We start from the raw sequence: 12082 nt of genomic DNA, 5'->3' as shown, positions 1-12082 counted from the left end.
ATTCAATGGTCCTTATGGATTAACTCCACTGCTGAGATCTGCAGAGGTTTTTCTTTTTTTTTGGGGGGGGGGGGTAGAACTTTTATCAGAATGGCTCACTCTTGCAGGTAGAAGGAATCTATTTGTAGAGACCGTATACATTTGAACAGAAGTAGTGCAGGGGTCTTTTCCAATGTCATTCATAAGCCCTTAAAGGTTAAAGTAAATTATTAGTTGAGGGGGGGGGGGATAATACAGATACTCACGTTTATAATAATGTGGGTCACAGTAACACTTGCACAAATCTCAAAGGTTCTTGTATAAATCAAAAACAAAAAAGCCTTCTGACTAGAAGAAAATGGGAGGGGGGATTCACAGACTAAAATATTAACGGTAGCCATAGGCAGAAGCAAAAGCAATTCTTGAACTGCTTCTATTGTAATGAGCAGCAGCCTAGAGAGCAAGGTGCTGGGGATTTCAAGAGCTGCTGGGAGTCATCATGGAACAAGTAAATACATGGGATACCTAAGAGTAAGAACAGATGAAATATGTTAGGATACCTAAGAGTAAGAACAGGTGGATGTATACTTGCATGTACCCCAATGCTAGAAGTCTAGTAAATATATTTGACGAATTTGAAATGCTGATCAAGGCATCAAAGGCAGATATTGTTGGGATATCAGAGACATGGTGTTACACAGATATAAGCAGTGCAGATTTGGAATTTGGGAAGTGAAATGTGTACAGAAAGGATGCTGTTAGTTAAGAAACACATAAAATCTAAGGAAGTGAATCCAGTTGACATGGGTGGACAGTGCAGCGCTGAGTCAGTTTGGTGTGACATATATACTGGGAAAGTGAAAATGACAGTAGGAGTGTGTTATAGGCCTAATGACTCTGATGAGTACAACGAACAATTGTGCAAAGAAATAGAGTTGGCCAGTAAATCAGAATGTCTTGTAATGGGGGATTTTAACTTTCAAGATATTGAAGAATTTCAATATCTTGAAATTTCAAGATTTTGTGTGTTTCTTAACTAACAGCATCCTTTCTGTCACTCGCACACTAACAAGACTTTTGTGGATTTATTGGAGAATTGTTTGCTGGGGCAACCAGAGGGGTTAATACTCTTGATCTGATTATCAGCAGTGATGACTCATGCATTAGAAATTTGCAGATAAAGGAACAACTAGGTGACAGTGATCACTGTGCACTGATGTGGGATTTACTTAAAGATGTAAATACCATCAAGGGTAAAGGGAAGGGTTTTTGTTTTCATAAAGGTGGTGCCTACTGTGGTCTCAAGCAGTTTTTGAGTTCTATACAGTGTGAAACCAAGAATTCTTGGGTCTTGATGATCAGGCAGATCTAATTAACTATTCTATCATTAAAACCATACTTTGGGATATTTAGGTTAAAACAACAAAATCCGCACTTGATTGGAACCCACAATAATTAAGCAAAAGAAGAAAGAAACCATGGTTGTGGGGAATAGGTACAAATGCTCCAGTTTTTGTGGAAACTCTCTCCCTCAATCGTGGACAAGCACCGCTGTGCGTCCAACTGGGGATAAGGAAAAATCAGAGTTACTTAGGAGAAGTATGAAAAAGCCAATAGGAGGACAAGGATTGCAATAACCACAAGAAGTTTGCATTCGCATTTGATAGGAATTAATAACATGGGTGGAAGGAAAATAAGATTCACTGGTTCCTACATCAACAACAGCAAATGAAAGATGTTTACGATCATAGCAGAACCTACATGGACAGATGACCGTGGGAGGTTACCAAAGGGAGTGTTGGAGGGAATATGCGCATTCTTGGGTAACTTTGTCTCTATGACATAGAATCAGATAACCAAAGAAAAAAGTTTCCTACCTTTTTACTTCCTTTATTACCACTGGCAGGAAGTGAATAATTCCTTTATTTTAGTATAGCCAAGGAAAAGAGTCATCTCTGAAAAAGTAGAACAAGAGGCAAGGTATATAAAGAGTTTGGTGGGCTCGAAAAGGTAGAGATATTTTTGACTGTTGCTAGCTTTGTTGTGGGTTGGGAGAGTGAGAATCAGAGTTGAGAGAGAGAGAGAGAGAGACAGAGAGAGAGTGTTGGTTCTTGAGAAGTGGGTGTTATCCAGCAGAAAGAGTTTGCAGACAACATTGTCGGCAGCGAGTCACAAGAGAAGTAAAAGAAGAATGAGAAGCTGAGATAAAGATTCGAGGCATCAGAGAGGACCACACCCAGATTTAACTGACAAGAAGAAAGCCTCTTAACTGATTCTAGGAGCAAATGATTTAACTGGTAAGCACACTATTCCATTCATGTGAATGGAAATGACGAAATTAATATTAATAGCTACAACTGAATGCTTCCTTCCTAATTTACTTGAAATTCTTGTTAATCCAATCATATGTGAAATAACTATAATGCTTTAGAAGTACCTGAAAGTTTTTTCCTAGCAAATCGAATGCCCAAAAAGAGTAAAATAATCAAATAAGAACAAATGCTAGTCCTTTAACTATGATGAGAATAGGTACTAAGAGATGATGGAGCATAAAGCTTTAGCATTAGTAGAGGCATATGATGCAAGAAAGCAAGCTTATGCAGCATCAGCCATGAAAAAAAAAAAAAAAAACTTCCACTTCACTCCTCAGGTATTTAAATACCTGTCCAGCTGAGCCTTAAATTTATTTAGGCTATCAACTTCCACAACAAGGGATGGAAGTCTGTTCCACCAACCAACTACCCACTGGCTAAAGGCAAATTACCGCACATCAATCCTACAACTGTCTTTCCTCAATTTGAATTTATGCCCTCTCAGGTGATTATTCTGAGCAAGAGGCAGAATCCCATCAGCAGTGAGCATGCTCAACCCATTCAATGCTTTATACACCTCTATCAGATCACCTCGCCAGTGCCTAGTCTCCAGACACTGTAATTTGCAAAACTTAAGCCTTTCTTCGTAAGAGCAACCCTTTGTTCCATTCACTAACCTTGTTGTCCTTCTCTGTACTTGTCCAGCAACTAAACATCCTTCTTGAAATGAGGCCTCCAGACCTTATACAGTACTCAAGGTGTGGCCTGACCATTGCCTTATACAAGGGAATAATCACCACCTTATTCCTGCTAGAAAAATTCCTGTATATCATTGATAAGACACCTTGAGCTACTCTTGCAGCCCACATCTGCACTGCTCAGAGAACTTCGTATCAGCCTGCACAATTACCCCCATGTCCTTTTCATTCTCTACCACTGTCAGTGTAGTACCACAGAGTTGATACGTTGCTCTGGGATTGCTTTTTCCGATATGTAGTACTTTACATTTGTCAATGTTAAACTTCATTTTCCACCTCTCAGCCCATCTGCTCAACCTTTCCAGATCCTGTTGCAGCAACATAGGGTCAGTAGTGTCCTTAACAACTCTGCCAACCTTTGTATTGTCTGCAAACTTGGACATTAAGCTTGATATACCATCATCAATATTATTTATAAATACACAAAACAATAATGGACCCAACACTGAACCCTGAGGGACTCCACTAATAACATTAGTCCAAGATGAGCAGTGTCCATTGATTACCACTCTCTGTCTTCTCCCCCTCAACCACCCTTTATCCACAGCAGCAATTTGCTTGCTTGTTCGTTGTTTGTTATTTGGTTTTTAGGAGCATTATCAACTAAGGCCATATTGCTCCGGGATATGCGGTGGTCATTCCCTGACCTTTCGGCATCCTCCATATTTGGTGGTGACGGGCTCGAACCCCAGTCTAATCAAGAAGCGTGTGCTACGCACTGCTGCTCCTTCCCACCTGGCTACGGAGGTGCCGCAGCAATTTGCCTCCAATGCCACACTGCTCCAATTTGTGCAGCAGTCTTCCATGTGCAACAGTATCAAAAGCCTTTCTAAGATTCAAGTATATAATATCAAAGTTATTCCCTGCATCCAGTTCTTTTGTGACTGCATCATAGTATCCAATCAAATTGGTCAGGCAAGACTTCCCCTTAACAAAACCATGCTGTGTCCTAGCTATAACTGAAGTCTTGTCTAGATGATCCTGCAGTGCTTCTTTAACCAGTGCCTCCATTAATTTTCCTGGAACAGAAGTTAAACTAACAGGTCTATAATTACTTGTGTCAGCCTTTGATCCTCCTTTGTGAATTCGGGTCACATTTGCACATCTCCAGTGCATCTTGAGTCCAAGGAAGCTCTCATAATTATGACTAAGGGTTTGCTTACTTCCTTTGCTGCCTCCTTTAATATAACTGGATAGATCCCATCCAACCCAGGTGCCTTTCTTGTGTTTATCTTCAACAATTTCTCCTCCACTTTACTCTCAGTTATTACAAGATTATCTAGCTTACTGCCAGAATTGACCTGCCAGAGTTGATTATCTAACTTACTGCCAGAGTTGATTATCTAACTTACTGCCAGAGGAAACATAAGACTTAACCGCCTTATGTTTCCCTTTTACCTAAGGGATGAAAAATACAAAGGTGTTTATGAACATTTTGGTTATTCAGCCTAGAGCAATATAGCAAGCAACGTTAAGGAATGAGCATTTTAAAAAGATAGAAAGAAGAACTCTATAAAGAGTTAACTGTACAATTTTTATAACTTTAATCAAATCCTTATTGTTATTATGACCTGAAATTTAGAATCGAGATACAGTAAACCCCCGCTATTTGCGGGAGTTACGTTCCTGAGAAATGTCGCGAATACCGAAAACGCGAATACTGAGTTATGTCTCCCATAGTAATAAAGGGGTTCTGTTCCAAAGTATGAAATATATAAGAAAAACTAGTCTAAAATTTTGTTTATGTATGTATTATATGTACCTTCATAATATGACCATTAGAAATGCAAGCATATGGCAATGAAATGAAAATAAGAAACAATTTAATATTAAATGTAATATTTATTAGAAATTTCAAACAAATCTTTCAAACCAGCGCCTTTGATAGCAAAAAAAACTTATCCCGCCAGTGCTATCACCAGTTTCGCTATAGTGTTGATAAAGGAGTTTTGCTTTTTCACGAATGATGAGTGAACTTAACGGAATTTTATTTTGAGTTCAGTCTTCTATCCACAGATTTAAAGCTTTTTCCATTTTTTCTAATTTAACATCACGAGTTACTTAAGCAATTAGCGTGTTTTCACGGACACTATGGCGGATTTCTTGATTGATCGTACCGTTGACTCATTGATTTTATAATGTTTTGCCACTGAGGAGACACTTTCACCATTAGAAATTTTGTCTAATAACTCAATTTTATTCGCGAATGTCATCACCTTTGATATTTTCACATTTCCCTCGTTATTCGTAGCATATTTTTGTATGGGTTAGAAAGAACTTTTCCACAATAAAGTCACTTTCTTCCGTTAACACACTCGAAAAAATCTGTTTTACACACTGCAAAACGGTAGAGTTATCACTTTTGTAAGAATATAAATTTATAAATTGATAAATTTATTCAATTTATAAGCATATAAATTAAAAGCAAACGACGAAACCTTCCACGACAAGCGCATAACACATACTGAACAAGGATTAGCGAGAAACATCCACGCTCGCGATTTTTTCACCCCTCTCCCCCCCACCCATTGAGCGCTGTTTTGACTGGGAAAGATAATTTTAGCCACGCCCATGTTTTTTATAGCGGAAAATGTTCACGGCGCTTTAAAATTCACATTTTTTTAGGTTTCATTTTATATTAAATCAGCAATCGCGAATAAGCGAAACCGCGAATAGTGGGGGTTTATGGTATATATTCTTTTATACAATTAATCAGATAGAATGCAAGTTCTATATACACGTTTCTTTTGTTTTAATAAATGTTGTTACGTGTTACTACGTGGTCATTCTCACTGCGGATACTCTAGTCCACACCAGGGAAAAAGGCAGACGTAAGGAAGGGGTGAAAGCGGGGGTTGGGCAACACTCAGTGATCGCCCAATCTAAAAAATCACAACGAAAATCTCATGCAGCAGCAGCCAGGTATTATCAAAACCCTTGGTTGCCAAGGGTGCAGATTTTGAAGGTTTAGAGCAATTCGGATCGATTGAAGGTTTAGAGCAATATAGAGATCAAAGATGTCACCCCGAAGAAAGGTGTGGGTACAAGACAGTGCCGGGAAAAGATGGGGCCGTGAGCCCCCCACATGACCATAACAGTGGGATCAACTGATGATGTTAAAAACAGTGAATTCTAAATGGGAGGTCTTCAGGGAATTAATCTTGGAAGCTACTAGGCTTTTCATACTAACTATGAAATACTGTTCGAGGTTTAGGCCTAAATGGAAGTCAGATGAACTAATGAAGCTCGCGGCAGTGAAGAAAAATGCAAGGGATGCATATAAATTAGCAGGTGACACAGAAGCCTATCACAGATATAAGTTAGTCTGTAATCAAGTCACAAAGGAGGCTAGGCAGGCAAAGGCAGATTATGAAAAATCTTTGGCAAAGGATGCAAAGAAAAACAACAAAGACTTCTTTACTTATGTAAACTCTAGAAGAAAGGGGATGAATCCAAGTGGTCCACTTGATGTTGATGGTTCGACTGTTGATGATCATGCTCAGATAGCTAATAAACTGAATGCGTATTTTGCAAGTATAGTCACACATGAGGAATTCTGTAAGGAAGGGAAGGACAGAAGTTTACTAAATTCTAACAGGGACCTAAATGATTTTACACTAATGGAGAGCAAAGTGGAGCAGAAATTGTTGAAGTTAAACATAAAAAGGCACCTGGGACAGATGGAATCTATCTAGTTATATTGATCGGGGCAGCAATGGAAGTAGGCAAACCCTTAGCCATAATTATCAGAGCATCCTTTGATTCAGGGGAGGTCCTAATGGACTGGAGATGTGCAAATTTATCCTCACTTCAAAAAGGGGGGGTTCAAAGGGTGAAGAAAATAATTATAGACCTGTTAGTTTAACTTCCGGGGAAAATAATGCAGTCACTAGTTAAAGAAGTGATGCAGGATCATCGAGACAAGACTGCAGTAATAGCTTGGACAAAGCATGGGTTTGTTAAGGGGAAGTCTTGTCTGACCAATTTCATTGGATACTATGATGTGGTCACAAAGGAACTGGATGCAAACAATAATTTTGATATCATATATTTGGATCTTAGAAAGGCTTTTGTTACTGTTGCACATGGAAGACTGCTGCACAAACTGGAGCAGTGTGGCACTGGAAGCAAATTGTTGCTATGGTTAAAGGGATGGTTGAGTAGGAGAAGACAGAGAGCGGTAATCAATGGATACTGCTCTTCAAGGACTAATGATATTAGTGGAGTCCTCCAGGGTTCAGTGCTGAGCCCATTGTTGTTTTGTGTATTTATTAATGATATTGATGAAGGTATATCAGGCTTAATGTAGTCTGAAGATGATAAAAATGTTGGCAGGGTTGTTAATGATAGTAAAGACAGTATGCTACTGCAACAGAATCTAGAAAAGTTAGGTAGATGGGCTAAGAAGTGGCAACTGAAGTTTAATACTGAAAAATGTAAAGTACTGTATATGGGTAGCAGTGACCCAAGAGATAGGTATCAACTGTGTGGTACTACACTCAGGGATGGGGAGAATGAAAAAGACCTGGGAGTAATTGTGCAGCCGGATATGAAGTTCTCTGAGCAGTGCAGATGGGCAGCCAGAGCAGGTCATGGAGTTTTGTCAATGATATAGGAACTTTGCTAGCAGAGACAAGGAGGTGATTATACCCTTGTATTAGGCAATGGTCAGGCCTCACCTTGAGTACTGCATACAGGTCTGGAGGCCTCATTTTAGGAAGGATATAGAGTTGTAGAACGAGTTCTCTTACCAGGAGAGGCTTAAAATACTGTAAGTTGCAGCATCTGGAGACTAGGCACCTGCAAATGGATCCGATTGAGATGTGCAAATTGATCCGATTGAGGAAACTCAAACCATTCAAGGCCCAATTTGAATCTATGCCCCTTCAGAACCTGAGGGGGCATAGATTCAAATTTTTCAAAGAAATGAAAATGCAGCCTGTAAAATCAAGCAAATTATAATAATAAAGAAAATTCTTTATGACTTACAAATGTTAAAGAATGTTTATTCTTCCTCATCATCGACTAAATGCACTATCGTTGATCACTTATTATTGGCTCAGCACTCATTGGTTTGTTGCACAAGGAGTCATCTATTTCAGAAATGCTTCAAGAGGCTCTTGTTTTCAAGATAATCTTCTCTTTTCTTTTTTAAATTTCAATAACATACATAAGCATTTTTTAACAGAATGCACAAATTGCAACTAACACGATTTGTGCGGAGTAACAAGTTTACGAAGCTTAAATGAAAAAAAAAAAGGAATGAAGAGAAGAACTTAAAAATTTCTTTATGTTTTTTATACGATTGAAGATTTCAGTAAAAGGGAAACACATTTCACCATAATAACACCATAATCACTAGCAAACAGAGCAAAGAGGGGGGAATAAAGAATTCTTCACATATATAAATGCCAAGAAGAGCAGGACAAACCAGATCGGACCTTTACGTAAGGGAAAGGGGATAGTAATAAATACACCAGCTGCCGTTGCAGATGAACTCAACAGTTATTTTGCATCGATATTTACAAATGAAAAGCCTTTTGTGGCAATGGGAAATTGTGGGAGCGAAGTTAAAAAATATGTAATTAATGATATTTAAATTTCGCAAGATTATTTAATGAAAAAACTTTCAAGCCTACAGACCAGTAAGGCTCCTGGAGTTGATGGAATATACCCTATAATCTTAAGAGAGGCGGCAAGCGAGTGCATTGAACCACTGAGGCTAATTATGCGAGCATCACTAGACTCTGGGGAGATTCCCTTGGATTGGAAAAGTGCAAATGTATCTCCCATACATAAGGGTGGCTCTAAAAGTGAAGTGGGAAATTATCGACCCGTCAGTCTGACTTCAGTAGTAGGGAAAATCATGGAGGCAATGATCAAGGGTGGAATTCAGGATCATTTGGATCGAATTGAAATTCTCAAGGATACTCACCATGGTTTTGAAAAGGGAAAATCATGTTTAACAAATCTGGTTCGCTATTTCGAAAGGGTCACTCACGAGCTGAATTTAGGGAATAATTTCGACATTGTTTATTTAGATTTCAGCAAAGCTTTTGACTCAGTCCCACATGAGCGGTTGCTTTATAAGCTGGAACAGGTTGGAATCACTGGGAAAATCCTTAGATGGATAGAAGGATGGCTTCAGGGCAGGAGGCAGAGGGTTGTGATAAATGGCTATTCCTCAGATTGGGTTGATGTAAGAAGTGGGGTTCCCCAAGGATCAGTATTAGGACCACTGTTGTTTTTAATTTTCATAAACGACATTGATGAAGGGATAGAGGGCGTTTTGTCTAAATTTGCAGATGATGTTAAAATTGGTAGAGTAGTTAATGATCACTGTCAAGCTGAGCTTCTTCAGAGAGACCTAGATAGACTTCAAGAATGGTCAGAAAAATGGCAGCTGTGCTTTAATCCAACAAAGTGTAAGGTATTACACCTGGGAAACAGTAATCCCAAAATAACTTATTCACTTGGTGGAGTTCAACTAAACCCAGTACTGGAGGAAAGGGACTTGGGTGTTACGATACGGTCAGACATGAAATTCTCTGAGCATTGTAAACAGGTTGCAAGAAAGGCCCATGGTGTCCTATCGATGATCTATCGAACTTTTGCAAGTAGAGATAGGGACGTGATAATCCCATTATATAAGGCTTATGTTAGACCACACTTGGAATACTGTGTTCAAGTATGGAGACCGCACCTAAAGAAAGACATCGAGCTTCTTGAAAGGGTGTATAACCTGGGGAGATTGGCAAAAGGGCGGCCTTATGAAGAAAGACTTCGAATATGTGGGTTGCAGAGTTTGGAAACTAGACACCTTAGAGGAGATTTGATTGAGGTGTTTAAGGCTCTGAGAGGCATCAGTAAAATGAATGAGGACAAAATTTTCAAGATTATAAATGATGCTAGAACTAGGGGACATAAATTCAAGTTACGGGGGGAAATGTTTAGATTGGACTGCAGGAAGTTTTATTTTAGCCAGCGAGTTATAAATTACTGGAATAAGTTGCCTTCATGGGTGGTGGAGGCCGACAGTTTGGGGAAATTCAAAGGTCATCTGGATAGTACTTTCGGGTAAGGGAAGCGCATAGGATGATAGGATTAATTTCCTTTTTATTTATTTTTTATTTCATTTTATTATTTTTATTTATTTATTAATTATTATTATTTATTTATTTATTTAATTTTTGTTTTTATCATTGTTTTGTTCGGATTTTTTTGGCTGGTGCAGCATAAGCCATAGGCTTTCTTGCACCATACGGCCGTTACTAATACTAATACTAATACTAACATAAAAAAACCACACAATTCCAGCTATCGGTATTTTCGCAAATGCAATAACATCGAGTTTACTACCCATTTATAATTGCTTGCAGTAACAGAAAAGCCCAATAAACTGGAAAGTGCAAATTGTTTTATGTTCGTGAGCTCCAGAAATGTGCTTTAGAAAAATGTCACAAACGCGTTCAAAATTGGTTCTTGTAACAGAACATATTATTATTATTATTAGACATATGGTGCAAGGAAGCCTGAGGCTTATGCTGCACCAGCCAAAAAAAAAAAAATTCCCCAAGTTACCTACCCAGAGAGAGAGAGAGAGAGAGAGAGAGAGAGAGAGAGAGAGAGAGAGAGAGAGAGAGAGAGAGAGAAAGAGAACCAGAAAGGAATCACCAAGAAAGAGAAGAATGATGATATCCAGATAACAATGACAGTGTAGTGCATTTTAGTGATTTGAATTGGTAACTAATACAATTTGCACTATAAAAACGACCATTTAGAGAGTTATATAGCAAAAATTGCAACTTTCAAGGTCTGGAACGAATTACCAAAAAACAATGTGTTATTGGGTTCATATTACGATATTTTCACGATATAATGGTGTCTCTGGAATGGATTAATATTGTAAAGCTGGGTACACTGTATTGTATAGCTACACGCGTGGTTTGAAATGCTGTATTTATGAATGTTTAACATTCATTTTTTGCAATTAATGTTCAAATTTTCGATTTTGTTAATACTTGATACTTTGTAAAAAAAAACTCGTAAACCCATAAACTCGTAAAGCGAGAACTACCTGTACATTGTATATGTTCTGTGGTTAATTTTCTGGATGAAAAACTCACATTTCTGTGAGAAAAAAACCATGTTACCCTTGCCTTAGACTGATTAACTTGCCCACATGGTGAAAAAGGGCCCATAAAAATTCCTCATCGACAGGTCTTTTCCACCTGGTGTTGAGAGGGTGGTGATTCTACCAATTGCGCTACACGAGGGCACCAGCTAATGTGTTTTCATATCTCAGCATTTTTCAAAATGTTGGAGTACACTGAACAATGTGTGTGTGTTAAATTTTGCTTTAAAATCAGAAAAACAACAAATGACACATGTAACCTTCTGAAATTAGCATATGGGAACTCTGAGGCAATACACAAGGTGTTTCAATTGGTACTATCATTTCGAAAAGCATAGGGAGTCTGTCAAAAGTGCAATCTAGATGGCCCTTAACCTCAACAATTGATGAAAACTGTCTTGAGTGGAAAAACTGGTGAAAATTATGCAAAAGTTAATCAATGAAGAAACATCTCCATTGGATCATGCCATTCCATTTTAATGAAAACTTTTAACATAAAGCATATTTTGCACAGCAAAATGAAGGCTACATTGCTAGTATTTGTTGCCTCTGATGGTGCTGTCCACAACAGATATGCCCCAGATGGACAAACAATTAATAAAGGGTTCTATGTTCAAGTTCTAATGTAACCCCAAGGCTCACATCCGGTGAGTATGGGCTTGGCATACCCAGGGTTCTGAGCTGGATATCATCATTCTTCTCTTTCTTGATGATTCCCTTTTACTTCTGACTCTTGTTTCTCTCTCTCTCTCTCTCTCTCTCTCTCTCTTTCTTTCTCTCTACTTCATACTTCTTAGTCCAATCTTTGACCTCCTTGCCATGGGTCACAGATTGGACTAACACCGAGCTGGAGGATATCATGAGAAAGACAAGGATAATGATGACCAAGAGCCGCCAAC

General features: G+C 38.5%; 1 protein-coding gene across 1 annotated transcript in view; it reads right to left on the bottom strand.

The window, feature by feature from the left end:
* Positions 1 to 12082, bottom strand: part of mTor (serine/threonine-protein kinase Tor) — a 704297-nt gene that overhangs the window by 381849 nt on the left and 310366 nt on the right. The window lies entirely within an intron of this gene.

The sequence above is a fragment of the Mastigoproctus giganteus genome, chromosome 13 (genome assembly GCF_048544385.1).
Source record: "Mastigoproctus giganteus isolate SK-2022 chromosome 13, ASM4854438v1, whole genome shotgun sequence".
Classification (NCBI taxonomy): Eukaryota; Metazoa; Arthropoda; class Arachnida; order Uropygi; family Thelyphonidae; genus Mastigoproctus; species Mastigoproctus giganteus.
Note: the sequence above shows the minus strand (reverse complement) of the source record. Positions and strands in the feature narration are given on the sequence as shown.